We start from the raw sequence: 25,307 nt of genomic DNA on the forward strand, positions 1-25,307 counted from the left end.
TCTTAATTTTCTCCTTATTTACAATTTGTCATAATATTTCTATTATTCTATGCATACGTATTTGCATATTACATACAAAAATAGATAACAAAACTCAAATTTGCGATCGAATTCATTTGAAACCGAGCGCTCTTGCAACCATTCAAAGAATTTGAAAGTGAAAAGGAATGCTGAAAAGGGTAGCAGCGAGTTGTTACGAACAAGAACACAAAGCGTGCCACCCGAACAGGAGTGGCACGGTCCCTTCGTCCTTCCTCGTCGTCCCCTCGCCCACAATAAACTGGTATGAGACTCTTTTGAGTCCCTGTGTGAAAGTGCACTAACTGTGCAGTGAATCAACAATACGTTCGATTGCATTCTTGTGGTCAGTTGATTTGTGGCGAGTACGAGTACGAGTAGTTTGTTTGGAGGAGGTCGATTGGTGATGTGTACTGTTATTGCCACGGTAGAAATAGTCTATTGAAATTTGAAAAGAGCACAGAAGTGCTATGGCACATATCGCGATGTGTCGCGATGAAGGTTTATTAATTAATAATATTAAAATAAAATAATATTCACTAAAATCAATAGTGCTTAACTTTTAATTCATGTGCAAATAGACATCGTTTCCTCTAGTACTCAATTTCAGTCAATTAATTTTAATTCCACAAATGCAGTAAATATGTGAAAGTGAATGAACTTAAAATCAACTACGATACGTATGGTTAGTTGAAAAAAAATTCTCGTATGGAAATCATTAGTGAAACTATATTTTAAAATTAATTTATTTATTTAATAAATGCGACCAATAGCGACTTATACCATTTAGTATACGTGAAAGAAAAATTTGTAGCAACCCTGTCCCTCTACCTTCGCATGGCATTGTGAAAAGTAGGTCTCTCAAAGTCTCGTGTATAGCGTACATTTTCTCTAATCAGTCGCCTACTGTTTTGCATTCGCTTGTCATAAACAGTTGTCAAGTCTCGTGCTGCAGAGCCGATGAAAGCAAAGTGTAAATAAAAAAACGAAAATTGTTTGTTTAACGCAAAGAATGAGCAATAAATAACAGTAAAGTGTGAATTCATCTGCATATGTATATATTAGTGTGGGTCATAAAAAGCTATCATTTTTTTTGCTTAGTACTCTAAAAAAAGAGGTTCATAGACACCTCAACGAAAATCTCTCCAAGTATGAGCTCTTAATTGTAACGGGAAGGTCCTTCACCTTACAGTTTTCAATTCTTATTATGAGAAAAAATGCATACGTATAATATATTGCTTCCAACTACTTGAAAAAATATTCCGTCTCATAGATTTTGTAGGAATGTTCTTCAAAGAAGGTCTATCACGTTTTAGTATGTTAAATCAATATTTCACACATGGTGTCCCCCTTAAAATTTATTTGCATATAAATTAATATCATTCAGGCACTTGAAATTTTTCACCGACTTCAATATTTGCAAATTGCAAGAATATTCCACCAAACCCCTTCCACACTTTACAACAAATATCTTCTTACATATTTACACACATGTATCCACATGCATATGTTAGGTGTTAGGCAGATTGCACTCAGTTAAACATGATATGAACGTTGTCGTACTTCAAGAAAAGAACTTTTTGTAAATAAACACTATGTCACGTGAAACATACATTATTTCAAACCTTGATATACAGTACATAACATAATTATTCGTACAACATAAGTACTTTGAATATCTCACAAACTTTATTTAAATAATTTAAGAAAATATATGTACATATACTGTATTACTTATAAAGTTATTACTATGTGAACACTTTTGGTTGGTTTTAAAACAGCTACTTATGCCCACGCCTTGAGCTCGCGAGAGAAAAAAGTTTCTCATGCCAGCACCAAATGAAAAGCAGTATATATACCGACGCTAGTGTACGTTTAAAATTGAATGAGGAATAAATTTCTCAAGTGTTCTGGATACGGTCAAATAATTATCATTGTATATGTGTGTGAGTGAAGTCTTGCCCGCGAACGTTCAAATAAACGCGCGAATCATCATTTTTGCACTCACAGCGTTCAGTTTTCATGTCATCTTCCGAAGACGATTAACTTTTATTAGGGTAATGCGAGAAGCTATTACGCCAAATATGCGATTGTCAGCAACGCTCAGATATTTTACTAAAGTAACTTAATCTTATAATTACAATTAATGGATCAATAACTCATAATTGAATGATTTTATATTTTAAAAATAAATTATGTTTTAAAAAATTAAAAACAAATATACTCAAATGCTTCCTTAAAGAAAGTGAAAAAACTACATGTGGCTAAATAATAAGTACGTTTTCAAATACTACTTCAAACTTAAAAGTAAAAAATAATTCCTTATATTATATAAGCTTACATAAATATTGACCGAAAAATATTTGTATTATTGTGGAAAAGTGCGATGTGCTCGATATACGAAAAATATATCCCAAACCGTCCCACGCTTTTATCACAATAATACAAGTACTTTCGGCCAATATTTCTGTAAATTTATATAATATAAGGTATTATTTTTCACTTTTTAGTTTGAAGTGGTTTAAAAGCGTGGTCTTTAATTTTTTAAAACTATATTTATTTTTCACTTTTTAGTTTAAATGCATGTTTATTAGTATTTGAAAACGTACTTATTATTTAGCCACATGTAGTTTTTTCACTTTCTTTAGGGAAGCATTTGAAAATATTTGTTATTCGAATGACAGCATGGATGCTTTTAGCTGCATAGCTTTAGGGGCATTTTTGGATAGTAGATAGTTGTATTTGGATAATACTTGCTTTTAGCTGCATAGTTTTATAGTCGTTGTATAATTTCGCTCATTTTCACAGAGTGTTATAGGAATGAATGGGTAACCTCACATACCAAATTTGATTGAAATTAGTTCGATAGTTTCTGAGTTATAGGATTTCACCTAAAGGTTAGTGGGCCACGGCCATTTTAAAATTTTTACACCTCCTGCTGTAAAACGCTTCCCCACCATCTTGTTTGTGAAATTTAATACATAGCGCATTTGTTTCGTGAGTTATCGCACATTAAGTAGTTTTCAACATAACCGTTATATAAGAAGTGGGCGTGGTTGTTATCTGAATTTTACCCATTTTCACAGCGTATGAAAAAGTGCTAGAAGGACTTCCTCTCAGCAAATTTGGTTGAGTTAGCTTTAGTAGCTTGGAAGATATATACATTAAACCATTTAGGAGGCGGGATTACACCCACTATTAAAATAATAGGAAACTGTTATCAAAATGAAAACAGTGAAAATTGCGCTCTAAGATTCTATTACATACATACAACCCAAGCTAATATATGCATGTTAATAAAACAAATCAAAAACATTTAAACAATATAAAGTATTAAGATTTATGGGTCTTCTCGCCTTTTAATTACATTTAAGTTTGTTAGCTAAAATATAATAATACTTTTTTTCGTAAGTCGTGCAGTCATATTTCAACTGTCACTGAATAATTGATTTGTAAGACCTTAAACTCAATAAAGATTCTAATTGCCTTACCGCTGGTGAGGGACAGAAAAAGACTTCATTGAGCTAAGAACTTATTCATTCTAATTTTATTTTGTTAAATGCATCGCTTATATACTATTTACAAATCTTACTATCTAATTAAATGCATACATATGTATGAGTGCATGTGGCATGCACACCACATAGGGTTGTTTTTAAGTACAACTCAATACATGTGTGTGTGTGTATGTCCGTATTTTTTTTTTTTTGTATCCGAAGGGGGAATCTTCTGAAAGATACTGCCACTAGTGACAGCATGCACGATTCATACCGTACGCTAAGTGCACCTCTTTCGGGACCACGCCCGGTCCATATTTTTTAATATGCCGAACTCGCGCAGCGGTACGCCTACGTGCTAAACCCTTAACTCCGTCAGCTTCGTATGTACCTTGCGGGACTACCGTAAAGTATTTCTTCGCAAGGTTAGCTTAGCCTATGGGCTCTTCCATCTCAGTGTACTTATACTCTATGTATTGCTCTCATTTCTCTCTTTCGCAGCCGTTCTGCTCTTCTCAGCTCTATTAGAACTTTTGCGGCCAGGTCATTTACGGCGAGCCACACCTGCTCAGACCGCAGCATATATGGTACTAAGTTATCCGGTGATACGGGTTCTCCTATCTGTTGTTCTAGCAAGGTCCTTTCCACATTATATCGCGAGCAATAGAAAACAATTCATCATTCAGTTATCATGGCCATACTTGTACAGGTACTCTCTAAAGCAGTCATGGCCAGTTAATAATTGCGTCATATAAAAGTCCGTTTGTCCGTGCTTTCTTTCCACCCAGGTTTTCACATTTTTGATAAGCCGGTGCGTCCACCGCCCTTTGGTTGTTTCCTCCCAACGGTTTTGCCACTCGTTTAGACTCTTTTGTCTTTCCTCTTTTTGTTCCTCTATTGTCAATGACCTGCCGAGTATTTTGCTGGTATCGTATATTCGTTTGAGCTCAAGTGCCATTATATCTGGTGGCATTATACCGGATATAATGCTAACAGCTTCTTGCGATACTGTGCGGAATGCACTGGCTACTCTGATGGCGCTTAGTCTGAACATTGAAATCACCATTTTGGCATATATTTTATGGGTCAGCGCTTGTGCCCATACAGGTGCCGCATACAACATAACTGATTGGCTGGCTTTTGCTAAAAGTAACCTTCTCGCTTGATTTGGTCCACCTATGTTAGCCATAATTCGCGCTAGTGCCGAAATCACTCGGGCAGCTTTTTCGCAGGTTTTTTCAATATGCATCTTGTAGTTGAGTCTCGCATCGATTATGACACCCAGGTACTTTAGAGATGGCTGAGTTCTAATTTCATGCCCTTCTATGTTCAAAGTAATGGTCTCTAGTTTTTTTCTGCTCGAGATCAGGACTGCTTCTGTCTTCTGCCCCGCCAGCTGAAGTTTTGACGCGTCGAGCCAGTTTTTAATTTTCTGAGACGTAGCTACACAAACGCTTTGGATTTGGTGCAGCTCTTTTGCTACTATTGCCACAGCAATGTCATCCGCATATCCAATTATTTTCGATTCTTTTGGTAAAGGGAGGCCCAATATTCCATCGTATAAGATATTCCATAACATTGGGCCCAAAACAGAGCCTTGTGGAACTCCTCCAGTTACTGCGCAACTTTTTACCCCCTCCTCAGTGTCGTATAACAACAGCCTGTCGGAGTATCATCTTATAATCCGCAATAAATATACCGGAGTATTAAGGTTCTCTAAGGCTCGTATTATGTGTGGCCAGTATGCTGAATTAAACGCATTTTTCACGTCGAAAGTGATGATTGCGTAGTATTCTTTTGTGCATCCACCTAGTACCTTCAATTGCTTTATCTGCTATTCCGGTCAGCTTCTTGATTGCGTCGATAGTCGAGCGCTTCCTGCGAAACCCGTATTGGTTGCTAGATAATTATCTCTTCCATCTTCAACTTCTTCCAGGTGTGCTTCATGACGTTCACAGATCAACCGCTCCAGAATTTTCCCAATTGTGTTTCTCATGCACAGTGGTCGATATGCACTAGGATCCCCAACTGTTTTGTTTGGCTTCTGTAATAAGACAAAACTTTGTTTTTTCCATATTTTTGGGAAAATACCATCGGTTAAGCACTTTAATATAGCTGGGTGAAGCATTTTAGGTTTTGCTTTAGTGCAATCTTCAGAGCACATTTGGAATGCCATCCAGCCCCGGTGCCTTAGCATTGCCGAAACGTGTAGCAGCATTTATAACCTCCATATCGGTAACTACTGGTATAGCTATGCGGTCTGATTCTTCGGGGAGAAACCGCTCTTCTTCTCGCGTGGGCTGTGTTGGAAAGAGTGTTTCCACAACACTTTTCAGAAGGGCTGGGCAGGTTGGCGCTTTTCCTTTAGGACCTCGAACTTTAGACATGACCAGCTTGTACGCACCGCCTCAGGGATTTTCATCGAGTTTGTTACAAAGCTCTTTGAAACACACAGCTTTGCTATGTTTAATAGCTTTTTTCAGTTGCTTGCGTTTGGCCTTGAAGTTTTTAGGTAAACTATCTTGGCCTGCCGTGACTGTACTTCTCTGGTACTGTCGCCTCGCTTTATCAGCTCGCAATTGTTAGATATCATTATTCCACCAGTATGCTGGCTTTCATTTGGGGTGTTGCTTCCTTCGAATCATGGCAGCGTCATAGGCTCTCCAGATATGTTGAACAAGCAACTTAGCCTGCTTGTTGGTGTCTTCTGATTCGGGTATGTCTTCATTCAATACGAGTTTGAATAAATCCTCATCGATTGTGTTTTTCTTCCACCCTTTAGATTGTACCTTTTTTACACGCGCACCTCTTCTTTGTCTTACGGAGCAGTTGCTTACATCTATTATAATTGCGAAATGGTCACTGTGTGTGTACGTGTCACACACCTGCCACTCTGCCGTTCGTGCCAGAGATTTACTGGCAAACGTTATGTCAATAATGGAACCACGACCATTTTTTTCGAATGTGTTCCTAAAACCTGTGTTTAACAGGACAATATCAAGTAGCCCGAAGGCTTTCAGTAACGCATATCCTCGCTGGTTTGTGCTTCTGCTTCCCCATTCTAAGGCCCATGCATTGAAGTCTCCTGCTATTATGTTTGGTTTGGTTGCGTGGGCATCCCTAACCAACTCATCGAGAACCTTTTCGAAGACCGACTGTGGAAGGCTTGGTGGCAAGTAACAACTGTAAAAGTGTATTCCGCCGATTTTTACTCTTGTGTAGAAGGATTTATGTGTCAGTGGTTTGTCCTGCATCATTTTATCACCGCAGGTCCAGATTGCTGCTTTTTTGGTGCTATCAGAAACCCATGTATCAGGTAGGTTGATCTGTAATATTTTCATTTCCTTTTCTTTTGGCAGGCTTCTAAGAAAATGGGACACCTCCAGCTCCCAATTTGATGGTTCGTACTCGCTCTTCCTTTGCTTTTACACAAGACACAGAGTGGCTCTTTACGACAGTCCTTCGCATAGTGTCCAGTTTCTCCGCATTTTATGCAACATTTACTCCTGTCATCAGGATTCGTGCACATTTTTGCGACATGCCCGAATTCAAAGCATCGGTAACACTTTTTTACGTTTACTTTTTCTCGAACTCTACATACTACCCAGCCAATCTTGATTTTTTGTGCGCCTAGTAGGTGCCTTGCCTGTTGCACTAGGAGACTTATCTCCGCCTTCTATGTACCTGCGTATGCCTTCTTTACGTGTTTTATTGACTCGACACAGAAGAGATTCAGTTCTTTAATTTGTGAGCGAATGGCCTCGACTATGTCATCCTTCGTTGTGATTTCGTCCAAATCGCGAATTTCAATAGTTAACTCATGAGTCAGAGCTCTAGTCTGCGCCTGGTCTCCTAATATCCTGTCTATTTCCTTCCGGTATTCATGGATACTCCCTGTTTGTGCTCTTTTTAGCTCGAGCAACATCTCTCCCTTGGCAGTCTTTCTTATCCTCGACACGTTTTCTCCGAGCTGTTTCATGTTTCCATCCTTTTTGACCGCCCTCAGTATGTCACTGTAGGACATATCTCCAGTTTTTGCTATGACTAGAGCATCCGGCCGTGGTGGCTGCAGTAGCTTGGCATTTTCCTTCTTCGCTTTTTTGTTTTTGGGGGTTTTGTATTTTACTGTAACCCAAGCTTCGTCTCTTGGTGTTTCTATTTTCCCTACACTAGCTGGCTTTTCGCATATTTCCTCTTCGCTCTCTTTTTCCTTTTGCAAGTCTTCACCCTGCGACCTTTTGGTCCTTTATGGTGAGGTGTTTCGCGTCGCTTGCCTCTCATCACGTAGCCTTTTCGGTGTGGCTGCTACAGCATTCCGTATGGACTGGTTTTGTGTACTGGAAATCTCCAGTTTAGCGAGATCCTTCTGTGCACTTGCATGCAGCTTCACAATCGTGTTTAGAAGCTCCCTTATTATTAATGGAGCGTTGTGGGAGACTCATCATACCTGTTAATTTCTTTATGTTTTCTCCCAATTCGCGCATGTGATCTTGCACGACATCATTTTTTTGGAGCAGCGTCGGGATTTCCTTTTGTAGCGCAGGCGGAGAAGACAGAGCTCGTACTTGTTTTTCAACGGGCGTTTTCTCTGGCGATCGGGCTAGTTTTGGTGCCCGCCTGAATGGATCAGTTTCTGCTAGTTTGCTCAAACTTGTAGTTTTATCTGTCGGGAACCTGCTTGCTCACCCCCCAAAACCGCCGGCCTAGGCTTTTACACCCTGCACCGTAACTTTTAATTTTTCTGTTCTATTCCCAGACATGTTTTGTTTTTCCGGGATCCTACCCATACCATTTTATACCTACTGGAAGGTGGTTTGCTCAGCCGCTCCTAACCTGGAGGCAGACGCTACCCAGTAATCCGCTCAATCTGAGTCAGACGCTTTCGGGGTTTTGTTGGTTTGAAACTTATTTATGGGCGGTGTCGATTCACCCCATCACAGAAACTTCGTAGGGCAGATATAGCTTTTTAGGCTATACCCTCCATCTCTGCTGCTTTGGTCGGGGACTGCTTATTGAATATTCGCAGCTAACCTTCATATCTGGAGGCCGTTCAGCTATCCATCACCTGTTGACCCCTCCAGTAGCATAAGCTAGCCTTGTGTGTGTATGTCCGTATGTATGTAGCACATTGTTTATGCTACATGTTATGGGATTGTTTTCAAGTGCTCATGTACACTTGTAATCAGTTGCCTAAATATATATCTTAGGTCTACAAGTTATCATATGAGTGTATTTGTTTATGCGTTTGGTTATGTATGTATGTATGCCTGTTAAATATATTTGAGCATACATATTTAGGATTAGTGGACTGTATATTCTAACATGTTTCTTAGCTTAATATGTAAAATAATAAAACTAAATTTATTGCTGCACGCCGTCTAAGTGGGGCCCTTGTGGTCCTAACGCACATATTCATTTTTGAACAGTCACTATGTAAATGAGCTTTGGCTTGTCAAACATGAGTGGAAACGATCAAATTAGCGATCGTAAAATAAAAGTATCAAAAATTTTAGATTTTCATCAAGCAGAGTCGACAACAAAGAGCGTACGTGTAGCCGATAAAAGCCGACGATACCGATACACTTAAAGCGTTTGATGGAATTATTTGATTATTTCCACTTTACTGACAAGCAATTTTTATTTCAATTCTACTGCTGTTTCCACGTTCAAAACATGTGCATGTGTACTATATATCTTATATTATATATACAAATTAAACGCTATATCATTATGTACCTGCAGAAAGTCCGAACCACGGCACGAAAAGACGTGAAAATTTACACAGTTATTCATTTATTTCTGCAGAAGGTCCTAACGGAGGCCTTTTTGGCAAAATCAACGCGAAGCATGACATCACAAAAGATTTCATCACGTATGTACATTCATATTTTCATTGTTTTTATACTCTCGCAACCTGTTGCTACAGAGTATAATAGTTTTGTTCATCTAACGGTTATTTGTATCACCTAAAACTAATCGAGTTAGATATAGGGTTATGTATATATAAATGATCAGGATGAAGAGACGAGTTGAAATCCGGGTGACTGTCTGTCCGTCCGTCCGTCCGAGCAAGCTCTAACTTGAGTAAAAATTGAGATATCTTTATGAAACTTGGTAGACATGTTTCTTGGCACCATGAGACGGTTGGTACTGCAGATGGGCGTAATCGGACCACTGCCACGCCCACAAAACGTCATTAATCAAAAACAAATAAATTGCCATAACTAAGCTCCGCAATAAGATACAAGATTTGACACATTAGGGAGGGGCATTTGCAGTTAATTTGTTTTTAAGTAGGCGTGGTAACGCCCCTAATAGGTATAATGTGCATATCTCCTAAACCGCTAAAGCTATAATAACAAAATTCACTGGAAGAAAATGTTTTTGAACTTCTACCCACAGCGTGAAAATAGTTGAAATCGGATGGCAACTCCGCCCACTCCCTATATAACGGTACTGTTAAAAACTACTAAAGCGCGATAAATCAAGCACGAAACAACCCAGAGACATTAAATTTTATCTCTGGGATAGTATGAGATAACTTAAAAGGAACCGCGTTCAAAATTAGAGAATGGGCGTGGCACCGCCCACTTTTAGGTGAAACCCCATATATTGGGATCTGCTTAACCGATTTCAACCAAATTCGGTCTATAACGTTATTTTTATATTTCTATGTCACAGTGCGAAAATGGGCTAAATCGGACTACAACCACGCCTATTTCCCATATATCACCATTTTTAATTCCTTCTACTTCTTTCACTTTCCACTATGCATATCAAGCAACAATGATTATATCGGGGTAAAACTTTGCGTGAATAATACGTTTAAAGTATGCCACCTTGTGACTAAAAATTGTCTAAATCGAACCAAAACTGTTCAAGCCCCTAAGTACTAAATATGTGGACCCCAGTGCCTATAGTTGACCTTCTACCGAAAATCAATCCACAGAGAAATCTCAAACGAGTATACCATTTGACTTTGCGAGAGTATAAAAGGCTCCGTTACATCCGAACTTAGCCCTTCCTTATTTGTTTTTATAATTTTATTGTAAAGTTGTATGCAGTATACCTACATATACCGAGATGAGTCATTTTGACCCCCCACGGAACAAGGTTTTCGTTGCTGTTGTATCGTGGAAAATATTTGTGACACGTAGCCTGAAAGATACACAGAGAAACCATTATTTTGTCATAATACCTCTAGAAAAACGAAAGTTTATAATTTTATTATCGATGAGTGTGCGCTTAGCCTTAGTCGATCAGAAACACTGCCATATACAACTCAGTCGTCTATCAGAAACATTGAAACACAACTCTCAGTACAACTATATTCGCTGTAACCTCATCCTAACTATATCGGAAAACATTGTATTTGTAAAGTTTTAGAAGTATATCATTACGCAAACTGCAGAAATATTTGAACCCATAGATTTACTTCGAAACAATGGGAAAAATTTCATGAAGCAATAAATTATTGAAAGAAATAAATAATTTGGAAGAAAAATGTTCCGATACAGAGTATAATGAAAGTGATCTAGTTGAAAATGAAAATGAATACCTTCCATCAAAAAACGAAAGTCCGAGCGAGTCATCCGATACTCACAGTGAAGATGAAATACTTCGACGTTTGCGTAGAAAAAGTAAAAGAGTCCAAGTTTTTTCTAATTCTGAAAGTGAAAGTGATCAGGATGTTGAAATGTCTGTAATCGATCAAGATACTGAAATATCTGTTGACGGCACTATGTGAAAAAAACTGCAAGAGGGCTCAACACCAGGAAGATTATCAGTACACAACATTTTCAAAGAAATGTCAGGCCCAACGGCATACGCGAAACGACGTATTATGATAGGTAGTGTAAGAACAGCATTTTCTTTGATACTCTGCAATAGTGTTATGAGACACTGACGCAGAAGCTCATCGAATTCTAAATAACCATGATACAGTCCGTATCGTTAGCAAAGTTGAATGCGTTTATAGAAATTTTATATGCTCGTGGTACATAAGAAGCAAAAAATTTAAAACTTCCATAGTAATGATCCGAAAAATGGGGTCCGAAATTTTTCTCTTAGACAATGAACAGAAATAAATTCACCGAAATTCTCCGGCTAATTCGGTTCGATAAGAAAAATGAAAGAAGCCAAAGATTGCAGACCGATAAATTTGCATTAGTTTCATAATTATGGAATAAATTCATTGAAAGTAGTCAAATGTGCTGCCATTACAATTGATGAGCGTCGGATGTAAAAAGTAAATAAGTTGTAATTGCATTTCCCTACTTCGGAAAAGACGAAACGAGATTATCCGTACCTTTAGGTGAATTTATCGTCCTAAAACTTATAGATCCTTATATTGGTTGCGGAAGAACAGTTACAGCAGATAATTTCTTTACAAGTTTGCCATTAGCAACAAAACTAATAACTAAAAGAACTTCCTTAGTTGGCACGACAAGTATTAGACAAAATAATAGAGAACTAACTAAACTTGCAAAATCAAAAAAGGATAACATGTCTCGTTTCACGACAGTACTTTATAAAACAGAAAAATGTACTCGGACCATATATAAGAGTAAACCCAATAAAAAAGTTTTAGTGCTCAGTTCAAAACATAAGTCAGTGAAAATTGAAAAAGATGACAAACGTTTACCTGAAACGATTACATTTTATAACAATACCAAATTTGGCGTAGATGTTACGGATGATGATACAAATGGCTCGGAAATATACTGTGAAAGCTGGATCCCGAAGATGGCCTTTACAAGTGTTTTTCAATATTTTAGATCTTGCTGGATAAAATGCCTGGATATTATATAAAAAAACAACAGGAGAAAATATTTCAAGAAAAGACTTTTTATTCATCCGAAGACCTTGCAATTGACTACAAAGAACTAACCGGTCGAGCTACAGATTTAGTAGAAGGAATATCACCATCTACAAGTATATCGTCACGAAACCAGACACATATTTCGATGAAACGTAAACGGTGTCAAATAGCACAGTGTACTAATAATAAAACGGACAACATTTATGGTATATGCCATAAACGAGTCTGTGGTAAATGTTCTGCTAAAATATCTGTAATTGCAAAAAATGTTTTTGACTTTTATGCATAATTATTTAAAAAATTACAGCTATTATATTACTACTACTATTCAAATTATATTCAATTTTTGTTCAAAGAATTACAAAATATATAAAAACGTAAAAATTGCTGTTTTTCTTATATGTCTCTTAGTAATTTAAGAAACAAGTCATTTTGACCCCTCCGGTAGAAGTAGGTATACGTCAATCGTCGGCAGTTCTAGTGTTAAATTAATATTTTGTAGGATAACCTTTTTACTTTAAAAAAGCTACAAGCCGGAATTGCATTGATCCAACAAGTTCTTTAGTGTATTCGGTACATATTTTATCCCACTCCATTCGTATTGCTGTTTTTAGGTTTTATCTGTTTTTTTTTTTTATACTCTCGCAACCTGTTGCTACAGAGTATAATAGTTTTGTTCACCTAACGGTTGTTTGTATCACCTAAAATTAATCGAGTTAGATATAGGGTTATATATATATAAATGATCAGGATGAAGAGACGAGTTGAAATCCGGGTGACTGTCTGTCCGTCCGTCCGTCTGTCCGTCCGTCCGTCCGTGCAAGCTCTAACTTGAGTAAAAATTGAGATATCTTTATGAAACTTGGTAGACATGTTTCATGGTACCGTGAGACGGTTGGTATTGCAGATGGGCGTAATCGGACCACTGCCACGCCCACAAAACGCCATTAATCAAAAACAAATAACTTGCCATAACTAAGCTCCGCAATAAGATACAAGACTGTTATTTGGTACACAGGATCACATTAGGGAGAGGCATCTGCAGTTAAAAATTTTTTTTAAAAAGTGGGCGTGGTCCCGCCTCTAATAGGTTTAATGTGCATATCTCCTAAACCGCTAATGCTATAATAACAAAATTCACTGGAAGCAAATGTTTTTAGCACTTCTATTGACGGTGTGAAAATAGTTGAAATCGGGTGGCAACTCCGCCCACTCCCCATATAACGGTACTGTTAAAAACTACTAAAAGCGCGATAAATCAAGCACTAAACACGCCAGAGACATTAAATTTTATCACTGAGATGGTATAAGATGACTTTATAGGAACCGCGTTCAAAATTAGACAGTGGGCGTGGCACAGCCCACTTTTAGGTGAAAACCCATATCTTGAGATCTGCTTAACCGATTTCAACCAATTTCGGTGCGTAACGTTCTTTTCATGTTTCTATGTCATAGTGCGAAAATGGGCTTCACTTTCCACTATGCATATCAAGCAACAATGATTATATCGGGGTAAAACTTTGCGTGAATAATACGTTTAAAGTATGCCACCTTGTGACCAAAAATTGTCTAAATCGAACCAAAACTGTTCAAGCCCCTAAGTACTAAATATGTGGACCCCAGTGCCTATAGTTGACCTTCTACCGAAAATATCAGTCAATCCACAAAGAAATCTCAAACGAGTATACCATTTGACTTTGCGAGAGTATAAAATGTTCGGTTACATCCGAACTTAGCCCTTCCTTACTTGTTTTTTTTTTGTTTTCTAATTTTTTGCTCGATAACACTCCATAAACTCTTTGGTGTCATCCGCATCAGGGACAACATCATTTAGGTGTACATGTAGGTGCAGAGTGATATTTTCGCTGAGCTTATCACATCTCACTTATCGCATTGGAGCTGCAAGCCATTGTTGTTGTTCTTTGAATATATGGCAATAGACAGTGATGGCATTCTGTTATTTGTAGAGCTACAGTCGATAATTTAACTTACATAAGTATGTACTTGTATGTATATTAATTTCCCTTGACATAAGTTTTTGTTTTCTAAGGGGATTTCTTGCGAGGACGACCACTTCTTAAGACGTTTGGGAATAACTATCAATAGTGCAGTAAACAAACTGTCTCAAAATTTTAAGTTTTTTGAGAAGCTCATAAATTTCACTTGCACTTTTCCACACTTACATACATACATATGTATGTACATATGTAAAGCAAACAACGCAATACGATTTTCTTTAGCTTCCCACTCCACTGTTATTAAGCGAAAGAAAACACTGAACTGATTATTACATACATACATACATATGTAAAAATGCCTACCAAACCTGTTACAAAACTACCAAATTTTCTTATCATCAATTTCACTTCACATTTGGAAAAATATGTACATATATACAAATAAACCTTAGAACTCAATAAAACTCAGCTACATACTCACTCTTCCTTTTCTTCAAACCAATTGAATATTTTTAACCACACCCTACGAAATTTTTACTTCAAAGGCCAGGCAAGTTATTAATTGAAATGTCGCAAAAGTTTAAGTTTTCATTTACCTGACGACGATATTAATTTGATCGAAGGTTTTAGGTACTTTATTGTTATAAATAAAAAACCATTTGATAAGTAAAATATTAGGTAAAGTAAAAAGTTCGTTCGGTTTTTTATTGATTTTTCAAAAGATGATAACTTTGTGTGCATTTGTCCGATTTAAGTCAAATATGTGCCGTTTTGTTCATAAACTTGTTACCAACGAGATGCCAACTTCATTATACCCCTCTCGTAGAAGGCTGCGTCCCTATTGGCAAAAAACTCGGAGAGCTAATTTTCACAGGCCTCTCTTGAGGCTAACTTCTCACCATTAAGCGTGTTCGCCATGGACAGGAAAAGATGGTAATCACTTGGTGCCAGGTCCGTACTATAAGGTGGCTGCATTAGGAGCTCCCATCCGAGCTCCCAGAGCTTCTGGCGCGTCACCAAAGACGTGTGTGACCTGGCGTTGTCCTGATGGAACACAATTCGGCCTCTGTTGATCAAAGATGGCCTTTTCTAGATGAGTGCTGCCTTCAAGCGGTCCAGATGGACCAGTAGAGGGCCGAATTGAGCGTTTGGCCATAGGGGAGCAGCTTGTAGTAGATGATTCCTTGCCAATCCCACCAAACACACAGCAAAACCTTCCTGGCCGTCAATCCGGTCTTGGCCACCGTCTGGGCTACTTTCCCGAGCTTTGACCACGACCGTTTGCGCTCGATGTTGTCGTAAGTGACCCATTTTTCATTACCAGTCACAATCTGCTTCAGAAACGGGTCGATTTGGTTGCAATTCAGCAGCGATTCGCAGATGGAAATTCGGTTCATCATGTTTTTTTGCGTTAGTTCGTGTGGCACCCAAAAATCGAGCTTCTTTTTGAATCCAAGGTTATGCAAATGGTTCCAAACGGTTTTCTGGCTTATTTTTAGTTCCTCAGCAATTAAATAAGTGCTCACGTGACGGTCTGTTTCCACTATTTTCATGATTTTATCGCAATTTTCGACGACAGGCCTCCCGACGCGTGGTGCATCTTTGACATCGAAATTACTGAAACGGAACCTAGCAAACCACTTTTGTGCTACACGTTCGTTTACAGTATCGGGCCCATAAACTAAATTAATTTTTTCAGTCTATATATATGTCAGTATAGTATGACATGATGCGACAAGTAACACTAATACTACGGACAATAACGACATCTCTTAGATAAAAACCGAACGAACTTTTTACTTTACCTAATATTAACAATCATTTATAGTAAAACTAAGTACTTACTTCCCCATGAGCCCCTTTTGCAATAAGTTGATGCATGAAGTTGAAGAAATGCTCGAAATTCACGGCTCCATTCACACAGCCAGGATGCATTTTCTGATTATCTATAAGCACCTGCATTATCCGCGAACCCAGACCAAGAATGCTTTTCTAGAAAGTTTTGTCGATAATAATATAGATCCATATATTGGTGAAGAAGTTTTAAATTCCGACCACTCTTTATCCAACTTTTAAACACTCGAGATCATTGGATCGTATTATCTCTCTTGTTGAAATTAATCTCACTTCTTCAAAAAAAGATTTCTCATTCGTAAAATGAGGACAAAGCGATGTTTTAAACATTTTAAATTTATTTCAATAAAAAAATCAAAAAGAATCACAAGAAATCACTTATGTATTTGCATAGTGAATATTTGTTTCAATTACGCACTCACCTTTTTGCACTTTAAATCGCCAACATATGAAATCACGGTCTACATCGTGAAAAAGCTGAAAAATATAATAGTAATTAATTATACTATTATTTATCTATATTTTTTAAACAATATATAATATATAATTCATATGTATGAAAGAAACTTTCACTTTGAACCATTGTTTCTTTATAAGTATCTCGAATGATCATAATCAGAAAAGGTTTTGCTAATTTTTTTCACGACACAAAATGTGATATTTGTCTTAATGTAAACACAAATCTCTTGAAACTGTGAGTGTGCCAAGTAATTTTTAAAATAATTTTTTTTTCTTAAAAACGCCAAATAACACCATTTTTCCTTAATATATAGTTATTCGCTTAAACAGAACTTTATCAGCAACATTTTGAAAATGGATTGCTCAATATCTGATTAGCAACCATCTGTCAGTTAAGTTCTTGTAAACTTTACCGAAAGAAAAAATCTTTTGTTAGTTTTTAACCAGAACATGAAATGACAGCTGCATAGGCGGCGTTCAGACGAGGACTCTTATTATTATATAATATGCATACTTGCATTCATATACAGGTTGGTTAAAAAGTTATCTGGAATCACCAAGAAATAGCACTACTAGCTCCAGATATTTTCTTTCCCAAGTTGGTACATCTGTCGTGAGAACACATGCAAAGTTACAAGTCATTCTGTCAATTAATTCATTGTTAACAAGCCATTTAAAGTTGGCATAATCTGGCACTATTTTAATATGGAAAAAACTGAATATCGCACAGTGATAAGATTCTGTGTTTTGAAAGGTTTAAAAGCAAAGGAAATTTATGAGCAATTGTTAGAAGTACATAAGGAGTCCTCACGTGAATCGCTAATGCCAAAGGCATCTCAGACGAATAAGTATTTCATATTTTACAGAATACATATTAAAAAGCTGTTTGGAAAGTTAGTGCCGCACACGTTAACAATTCAACAAAAACTGGATCGAAAACAAATTTCTCAGCATAATGTGGAGCGCTTTAAGCCGAATAAAACCGATTTCTTGTGGACTGAAGCTGGTTGTTCTGTTCCAAAGCAGGTGAAGTCCCAACGATCAGCAAATAAAGTTATGACATCAGTTTTATTTTATACAAAAGGAATTTTGTTGTTTGTTTATCTGTAGAAAGGTAAAACAATCAACTCTGAATGTTATTGCAGCTTTTTGGATCACCTGGATGAAAAATTCATGAAAAAAGACCTGGTTTGCAGCACAAAAAATAATTTTTCATCAAGGCAATGCACCTGCTCACAAAGGTGTTTTAACAATGAAAAAATTCAACGATTAAAAGTTCGAATTGCTTGAACATCCCCCGTATTCAACGGATTTGGCTCCTAGCGTTTACTATCTCTTCAAAAACCTGAAAGAATTCCTTCGTGGAAAGCGCTTTTGGTCGATTGAAGAAGCTATTACAACCGTAGACAGATATTTTGCAGAGCTTCCGGTAAATCAATATAGGGATGGCATAAAATTATTGGAGGATCATTGGAATAAGTGTATTGAAGTTAATTGAGATTATACTGAATAAAAAATTATATTTCGTACCAAAAACAGTGTTTTTTCACTTCGTGCGCAGAAACTTTTCAACCAACCTATATACGATAATAGCAGTTTAGTGTTCCCACTTGTGGTTAGAATGCCAAAATTATTGCTATTACTCGTGCAATTTATTTAAACTTTTGCGTATGTACTTTCAATCACTTGGACATACGAGTAAATATAAAAAAATTATAATTTTTATTTCACTCAGCTGCAACTAAAGTCTTCCGTACGTCATTAAAGAAAAGTGATAAAACATGCAGGATAATACCACACTGAAAGTTATATAAAGAAACTGTGCCCAAATTCAAACAAGCAAAACTCTCTACGGTAGTAAGCCATCAGTAGATTCGAACATGCTTTTAAGAGAAGTAAAAGGTAATTGGGCTCGAATCCACCAATTTTGAACAAAAGATGGTATCGTGGAGCAAGTAAAAAGAATTACCAACGAAATCAGACTATCTAATCAGCAATCTTCTTTAATGTACCTCAGCTATTTTATAAAGTCTTCATATTTAGCCTTTTATATAAAATGAAAACAATGCAACCGAACATTTGATACTCTCCCCGTGCAAGGATCAAAGCCTGGGAAATTACTTCAGATGTTGGCAAAATTTTATGTTAATGGAAATATTGATCCGATTCAACCAATTTTTGACACAGACATAATATTATCGGGAGTTTCCTTTATTTATTTTATTATACTCGTATGATTTTCACTTATATCTTGAGTCAGAAAATTTTCCTTTCAAATCGCATTCTCAAATTCTTGTGCGCTGCATGTACGCGTATAAATGTCTATTATATAATATTATATTATGGATATTTACATACATAGTTGCATATTGCATACAAAAAATAGATAATAATATTCAAAATTCTGACCATAAATATGTTATAATTCGCTATTGTAGTCACGAAAAACACTTCAAAATGAATGAGAATTTCAAGTTGCGGGCCAGTGAACTATTACAAGAACCGATCACGAAAGGCACGGTCCCTCCTCTTTGCTTGTCGTCCCCTCGCCTACGAAACCGGTTGGGACGACAAAAAGCGTTCTCGTGTGAGCATAGTTATTGTAAACTTTGTATTAAATCAATGCTAAGTACAAACCTCTTCAATAAAATTGAATACTTTGTTTTTATATAATCACCCTTTAAAATTATTTTTAAACATGTAAGGAAGGGCTAAGTTCGGATGTAACCGAACATTTTATACTCTCGCAAAGTCAAATGGTAAACTCGTTTGAGATTTCTTTGTGGATTGACTGATATTTTCGGTAGAAGGTCAACTATAGGCACTGGGGTCCACATATTTAGTACTTAGGGGCTTGAACAGTTTTGGTTCGATTTAGACAATTTTTGGTCATAAGGTGACAATCATTGTTGCTTGATATGCATAGTGGAAAGTGAAAGAATCAGATAGAATTGAAAATGGTGTTATATGGGAAATAGGCGTGGTTGTAGTCCGATCTCGCCCATTTTCGCACTATAACATAGCATTCGCACTATAAATATGAAAAGAACGTTTTACACCGAATTTGGTTGAAATCGGTTAAGCAGATCCCAAGATATGGGTTTTCACCTAAAAGTGGGCGGTGCCACGCCCACTGACCAATTTCGAACGCGGTTCCTATAAAGTCATCTCATACCATCCCAGAGATAAAATTGAATGTCTCTGGCGTATTTAGTGCTTGGTTTTTCGCGCTTTTAGTATTTTTTAACAGTACCGTTATATGGGGAGTGGGCGGGCGTGTAACCCGATTTCACCCATTTTCACTCCGTCAATAGAGGTGCTAAAAACATTTGCTCCCAGTGAATTTTGTTATTATATCATTAGCGGTTTAGGAGATATGCACATTAAACCTATTAGGGTTTTAACTGCAGATGCCCCTCCCTAATATGATCCTGTGTACCAAATAACAGTCTTGTATCTTATTGTGGAACTTAGTTATGGCAATTTATTTGTTTTTGATTAACGACGTTTTGTGGGCGTGGCAGTGGTCCGATTACGCCCATCTGCAATACTGACCGTCTCATGGTGCCAAGAGACATGTCTACCAAGTTTCATAAAGATATCTCAATTTTTACTCAAGTTACAGCTTGCACGGACGGACAGACGGACGGACGGACAGACAGTCATCCGGATTTCAACTCGTCTCTTCATTCTGATCATTTATATATACTTAACCCTATATCTAACTCGATTAGTTTTAGGTGATACAAACAACCGTTAGGTGAACAAACCTATTATACTCTGTAGCAACAGGTTGCGAGAGTATAAAAACAATGAAAATCAAAGAAAATATGAATGTACATATGTGATGAAATCTTTTGTGATGTCATGCTTCGTAGTTGTATTTTATTTTTACAAAAAAGGGTTTCTTCCTTGTTCAATCTTTGTTAGTTATCTTGAAGCGCCGGTACAAATCTCGCCGTTTGGACTTTAAATACGTGGTGGAATTTTGGTAAGATATAGCAAAGTGTTTTCAAGTATTTATCGCATCTTGTTCTGACTCTATTATGACAGATAACGCATCTTAACTGGTGTTGTGTTTTTCCGGGATTATGGCCATTGTTGCATTTGATCTTCACCGCCCATCCCTTTATAATAATTTTGGAAGACGTACGGTATATCAACATCAACCTTTGGCTTTTGTGTTGAACACCACTACCAAGAGTTTCAAATGTATCAAAATTGGTTCCAATTGTGCAAACTTTACTAACGTTAATTGGAAAACTCCCCATTGACAGAAGTTCTTTTCAAATATTTCAAAAAGTGGTCTCATCTTGAACAACCTATCAGATGTGGACGATGCCTCAGAATTATCAGCAAAGTGAAGATTCCTTTTGATTTCTAAATAACGACTTTTTGACATACATTTATAAACAGTTGACACGCCAAGATCCTCATCACAACTGCAACAAAACCTTTCTCCTGCCAATTTGTGATGGCCTGCCCAGAAAACGTTTCAAGTCATCAGGATTCAATGAAAAGTCGTTTTTGTTATTTTATGCAGCTTATAACATACTGTTACAAATAATTCGTTATGAAAAGCGATTCGAAAATTTTGACAGAACTATTATCATTTAGTATATCCCTTATCTTAGCTCGTTGGTCTTGTAGAGCTATAGATTTTATTACAGAGGAGGACGTCGAATAAATAGGAACACATTTTCTCCACAATCAGAAGAATTAGATTGGGAATTTTTGGCCTTTTTTTCGGTGGCTGAGAGGTAGAAGCAGTAGCGGCTAGGGACTCCTAATCTCGTCTCGTCCGTGATGAGTAACTAACTCCACATTACCTGGCACAGCCCGTGGTAAGCAGCAAATTTCTAAATCGTCGTTCACGCCATCTTCTTCGTCAGTTACAACGCATGACTCCGGAGGAAGTATCATCAAATCATAAGAATTTTCATTATCTTCTTCATCAATTATGTCAGCCAATGCCTTTCGCAAAACAAAATACTTGTAATTATCACCACTCGTAAATACTCGTCGCTGAGCCAAATCGTAAAATATATTAACAGAATAAAAGTATATAAAATGTACATATGTGCCCATCCTCCTCAATTCAGTACAGTGCTAAAAGCTTGACGACATAAAATACATTACATTTGCACAAAAAAACAAACTTTATTTGGTAAATTACTTATTATAGATATTAAATATCAATATAATATTTATTTATACTGAATAAATACGAAAATATTGACATATCAAGACTTACCTGAGGATCAGCAATATTCCGCGTCACAAAAAAATAGCTAGTCCTATTGTTTTACCGCAAAATTCTCTTTGTTTTGAAATTATTATATAAAATAATACAAATTACAGGTAGATAATGTAAATTTTCCACTATCTACCTTGAAACATGTAAAATCGATGCTTCAAAGTAATGTACTCAATTGAGCACGGCAGGCGTTAATGTAGACAAATGAATACATTAGTGTAGACAAATGAATACATATAATATTTTTTTTTTCAAAAGCGAATCTTGTTATTTTTTAACACACCTCATATATTTTCTCAACTAGCTTTAAAAGAGTGAATTCTCTTGTGAAAATTGTAATTTTAGCTGCTATCGTAAAACTTTAGTTGCTTTTACACTACAAAAACAATCCATCAGCAATTTCTTGTAGGGCAGTTTATACCAAATACCAATAATACCGATGTATTGAAGAGAGATGCAAACTTACACGCATACGTTTGTTTACATCTGTTTTGGCATACTGCCCTTAACCCTTAATCGCACGCCCTGAATCCCCAGTTGAGTAAAGAACGCATGCTAGAAAAGATGTTAGAGCACAAGTGTTGGAAAACTTAGATTTTGATGAGTATAAGTCGCGGGGACTCATGATGGTGGTTAGTGTGACAAAATTTTATTTTTTATTAATTTTTTGCGTTTCTTATCTTATCAGTATTGTTTCAGTATGTCAGCTAATCGTAGAAAATGTAAAAGTATGAACCCTATGAATAAATCTGCTAAAAATAATAACATAATAGCTCGAGGAGAATGAGAATGGAAGCGATTTGAAAGAAGAATGCTTTGATCGTGCAGGATCTTCTCGAAATTGTATATCCGAAGTATTTTCGAACAATGGGGATGCTGATTTCATTCCAAATGACCATGATACTGCTATAGAGTATTCGAATAGTTATAACGAGGATAATGGTAAAGAAGAGCAAATGACATATAATAATTATTTAAGTAAAGTTCGAATAGGTACACACAATGTAAAACATAGTTCATTAAAAACTGATAAATAAGCCAAGGAACAGACAACATATTGATATATTTGCAATTATAAAACAAGAACCAAAACAGATTAACCATGCTTTGCTTGCAAACAATTTTTTTTTGTTTTGTTTTTTTTTGCTTGCTCAAAGCCTAACAATAGTAATAACAACAGTAATAAAATCTTAAATCTGATTAAATATAACCAAGCTCAAGGTTCTAGTTGGGCTTGTTTGGTTCTCTTTAGAAGGCTGGTAGATATTTCCTTTCTAAGCGGGTTTGATTACAGGACAATAGGAAGACAGTATCTAATGGATTAGATAATTGGATGGTTACGGAGTTTAAGTTCATAGTTCTTTTTGCTGTCCCCTAATTCATTTTTTACCATAGGAATACCAAGATCTTTGTGAATGTTTTCATTTCCGTGGTGAACTCGTTATAGCTCTAAGGACTCGTTATAACTCTTTGACAGTAACCTCTGTATTATATCAATGTTAGTTGCACAGGTCGCACCCCGTAGTATAATACCATACATTCAAATCGGCTTTATTACCGCGTTGTATAACAAAACTTTATTGTCAACGCTAGGTTTAGAATTTTTATTTAACAGCCAGTTTAAATTTACTGCTCTTATTTTCATGCTAGTTATTTTCATTTTTCATATTTTGTCAAAATGAATGCCAAGATAAGTTACATCATTTGCTTGTGGTACTGAGATGTTATTCATTTTAATCGGCTGACACATCGTTGGTCATATTGAAAACGTAACATGCTTTTACTTTTGTTCAAATGTCGATGTCATTACGTTATTACCAGTTTTAATGTCTGCTGTATATAAGATATATAGAATTGGACCTAGAACACACTTTTGAGGTACACCAACTCTTATCGGTCATTCATCTGATATAAAATTATGAGCTTCGATTGAGTAATTCAACACGTTGCCCGAGTTTTCCTACTTTTATAAATAGGATATGTTTAAGTAAAATATATAAAATTCTTTGATTACCTTTCATTATTTTTATAATTTAATTTCGTTTAGCTTAAAGTCTTTATTTTTTAACAGTTTTATTTGAACTCAGAAAAGTATCACAAAAATTAAAGTTATATGACGTTTAAACATTTTTTTTTTGTATTATTGAATGATAAAAGAACTTGAAATGTACTTTTCAATTAAATATAATGTACTTTTCAATTAAAAAAAATAATAACTTTGATGTTTTTTTAGAACAAATGTGAGTCCTGGGTACTCAGGGTGTGGTGTACGTAATTTTTCTTAGGTGGTGCGAATAAAGGTTTAGAAAAAAGAGCTGTCTTCCAATCGCTATTTTTCTATTACATGTGAAAGCAAAAACATTCGTACAAGATACCTCATTAAAGTGGTGCAACTGCTATCTTCAATGCTACCAAGTTTTGTTTTGCATAGTTTAGGTCTCTTTTCCTACTGTTAATGGTTCAAAGGACAAATGAAAATACAAATTTATTTTTTTCACACATCTTATCTTGTGCATTTTTCTACGCTATGTACATTTTTTGGAAAAGTAGGATTAGATTTCGCATACCGTAGAAGTAAAGTTGGAAATACGATTTCTTATATTGTTGCTTATACAGCATGTTGCTACAGAATATAATATGTAGTTTTGTTTACTTACTTTTGTTTCATATAAAACTGATCGAGAAAGATATGGTGTAATGTAAATGACCAGGATGACTAGACTAGTTGAATTCCCAGTGATTATCTGTCTGTCCATCCTTCCATCCGTATAAACGATAATTTAGGTGAAAATTGAGATATCTTGATGAAACTCGGTACACATGTTCCGTAAAACCCAACACCTTCTAATAAGTTTAATGTGCATATCTCCCAAACAATTCATGCTATAATAACCAACATCGCTCTGGGCGATAAATCTATAAATTTATATGTTTTTACATTTTACATATTATATTATAAATTTTACACCCAAGATGGTACGAAAGGGCTATCAGAAGCCAGTGTTAAATTTGGATGATGAGCGCGGCACCGCCCAATTTTAGGTGAAAACCCATATCTCGGGTTCTTCTCGACCGATTCGATAGGTAACATTATCCTAATATTTCTACAACTCACTGCGAAAATGGGAGAAATCAAACACAAATCACGCCTACTTCCCATCTAACAAAACTTTAAATTCCATAGGATTCTTTCACTTTCCCGTGTACAAATCAAGAACGAATCAATGTATTTGGATAAAACTTTACACGAATAGTGCGTTTGTTGTGCGCAATCTTATGACCAAAAATTGTTCAAATCGTCCAAAGTAGGTTGAATCGGATCAATAATTCCCTACTATGCCTAGTAAAAAGATTTTCGAACTTACAGCTGATTTTATGCCTCATAATCGGCAAATATGTAAGTTATCTTAATAAAATTGAGAGAGAGTGGTTTTCTAATAACG

The 25,307-nt window shown here is 36.3% G+C and overlaps 1 protein-coding gene and 1 pseudogene across 1 annotated transcript in view; one reads left to right on the forward strand and one right to left on the reverse strand.

The window, feature by feature from the left end:
- The first annotated feature begins 464 nt into the window (after positions 1–464).
- LOC106624284 (beta-glucuronidase) overlaps positions 465–25,307 on the forward strand; it is a 56,532-nt gene continuing 31,689 nt past the window's right edge. Inside the window, exon 1 of the mRNA XM_036369144.2 lies at positions 465–703. The gene's annotated coding sequence lies outside the window, so the exon portion shown is untranslated. The remainder of the gene's footprint in view (positions 704–25,307) is intronic.
- Positions 6,806–23,596, reverse strand: LOC138856924 (uncharacterized; annotated as a pseudogene).

This window comes from Bactrocera oleae, chromosome 4, assembly GCF_042242935.1.
Source record: "Bactrocera oleae isolate idBacOlea1 chromosome 4, idBacOlea1, whole genome shotgun sequence".
Classification (NCBI taxonomy): domain Eukaryota; kingdom Metazoa; phylum Arthropoda; class Insecta; order Diptera; family Tephritidae; genus Bactrocera; species Bactrocera oleae.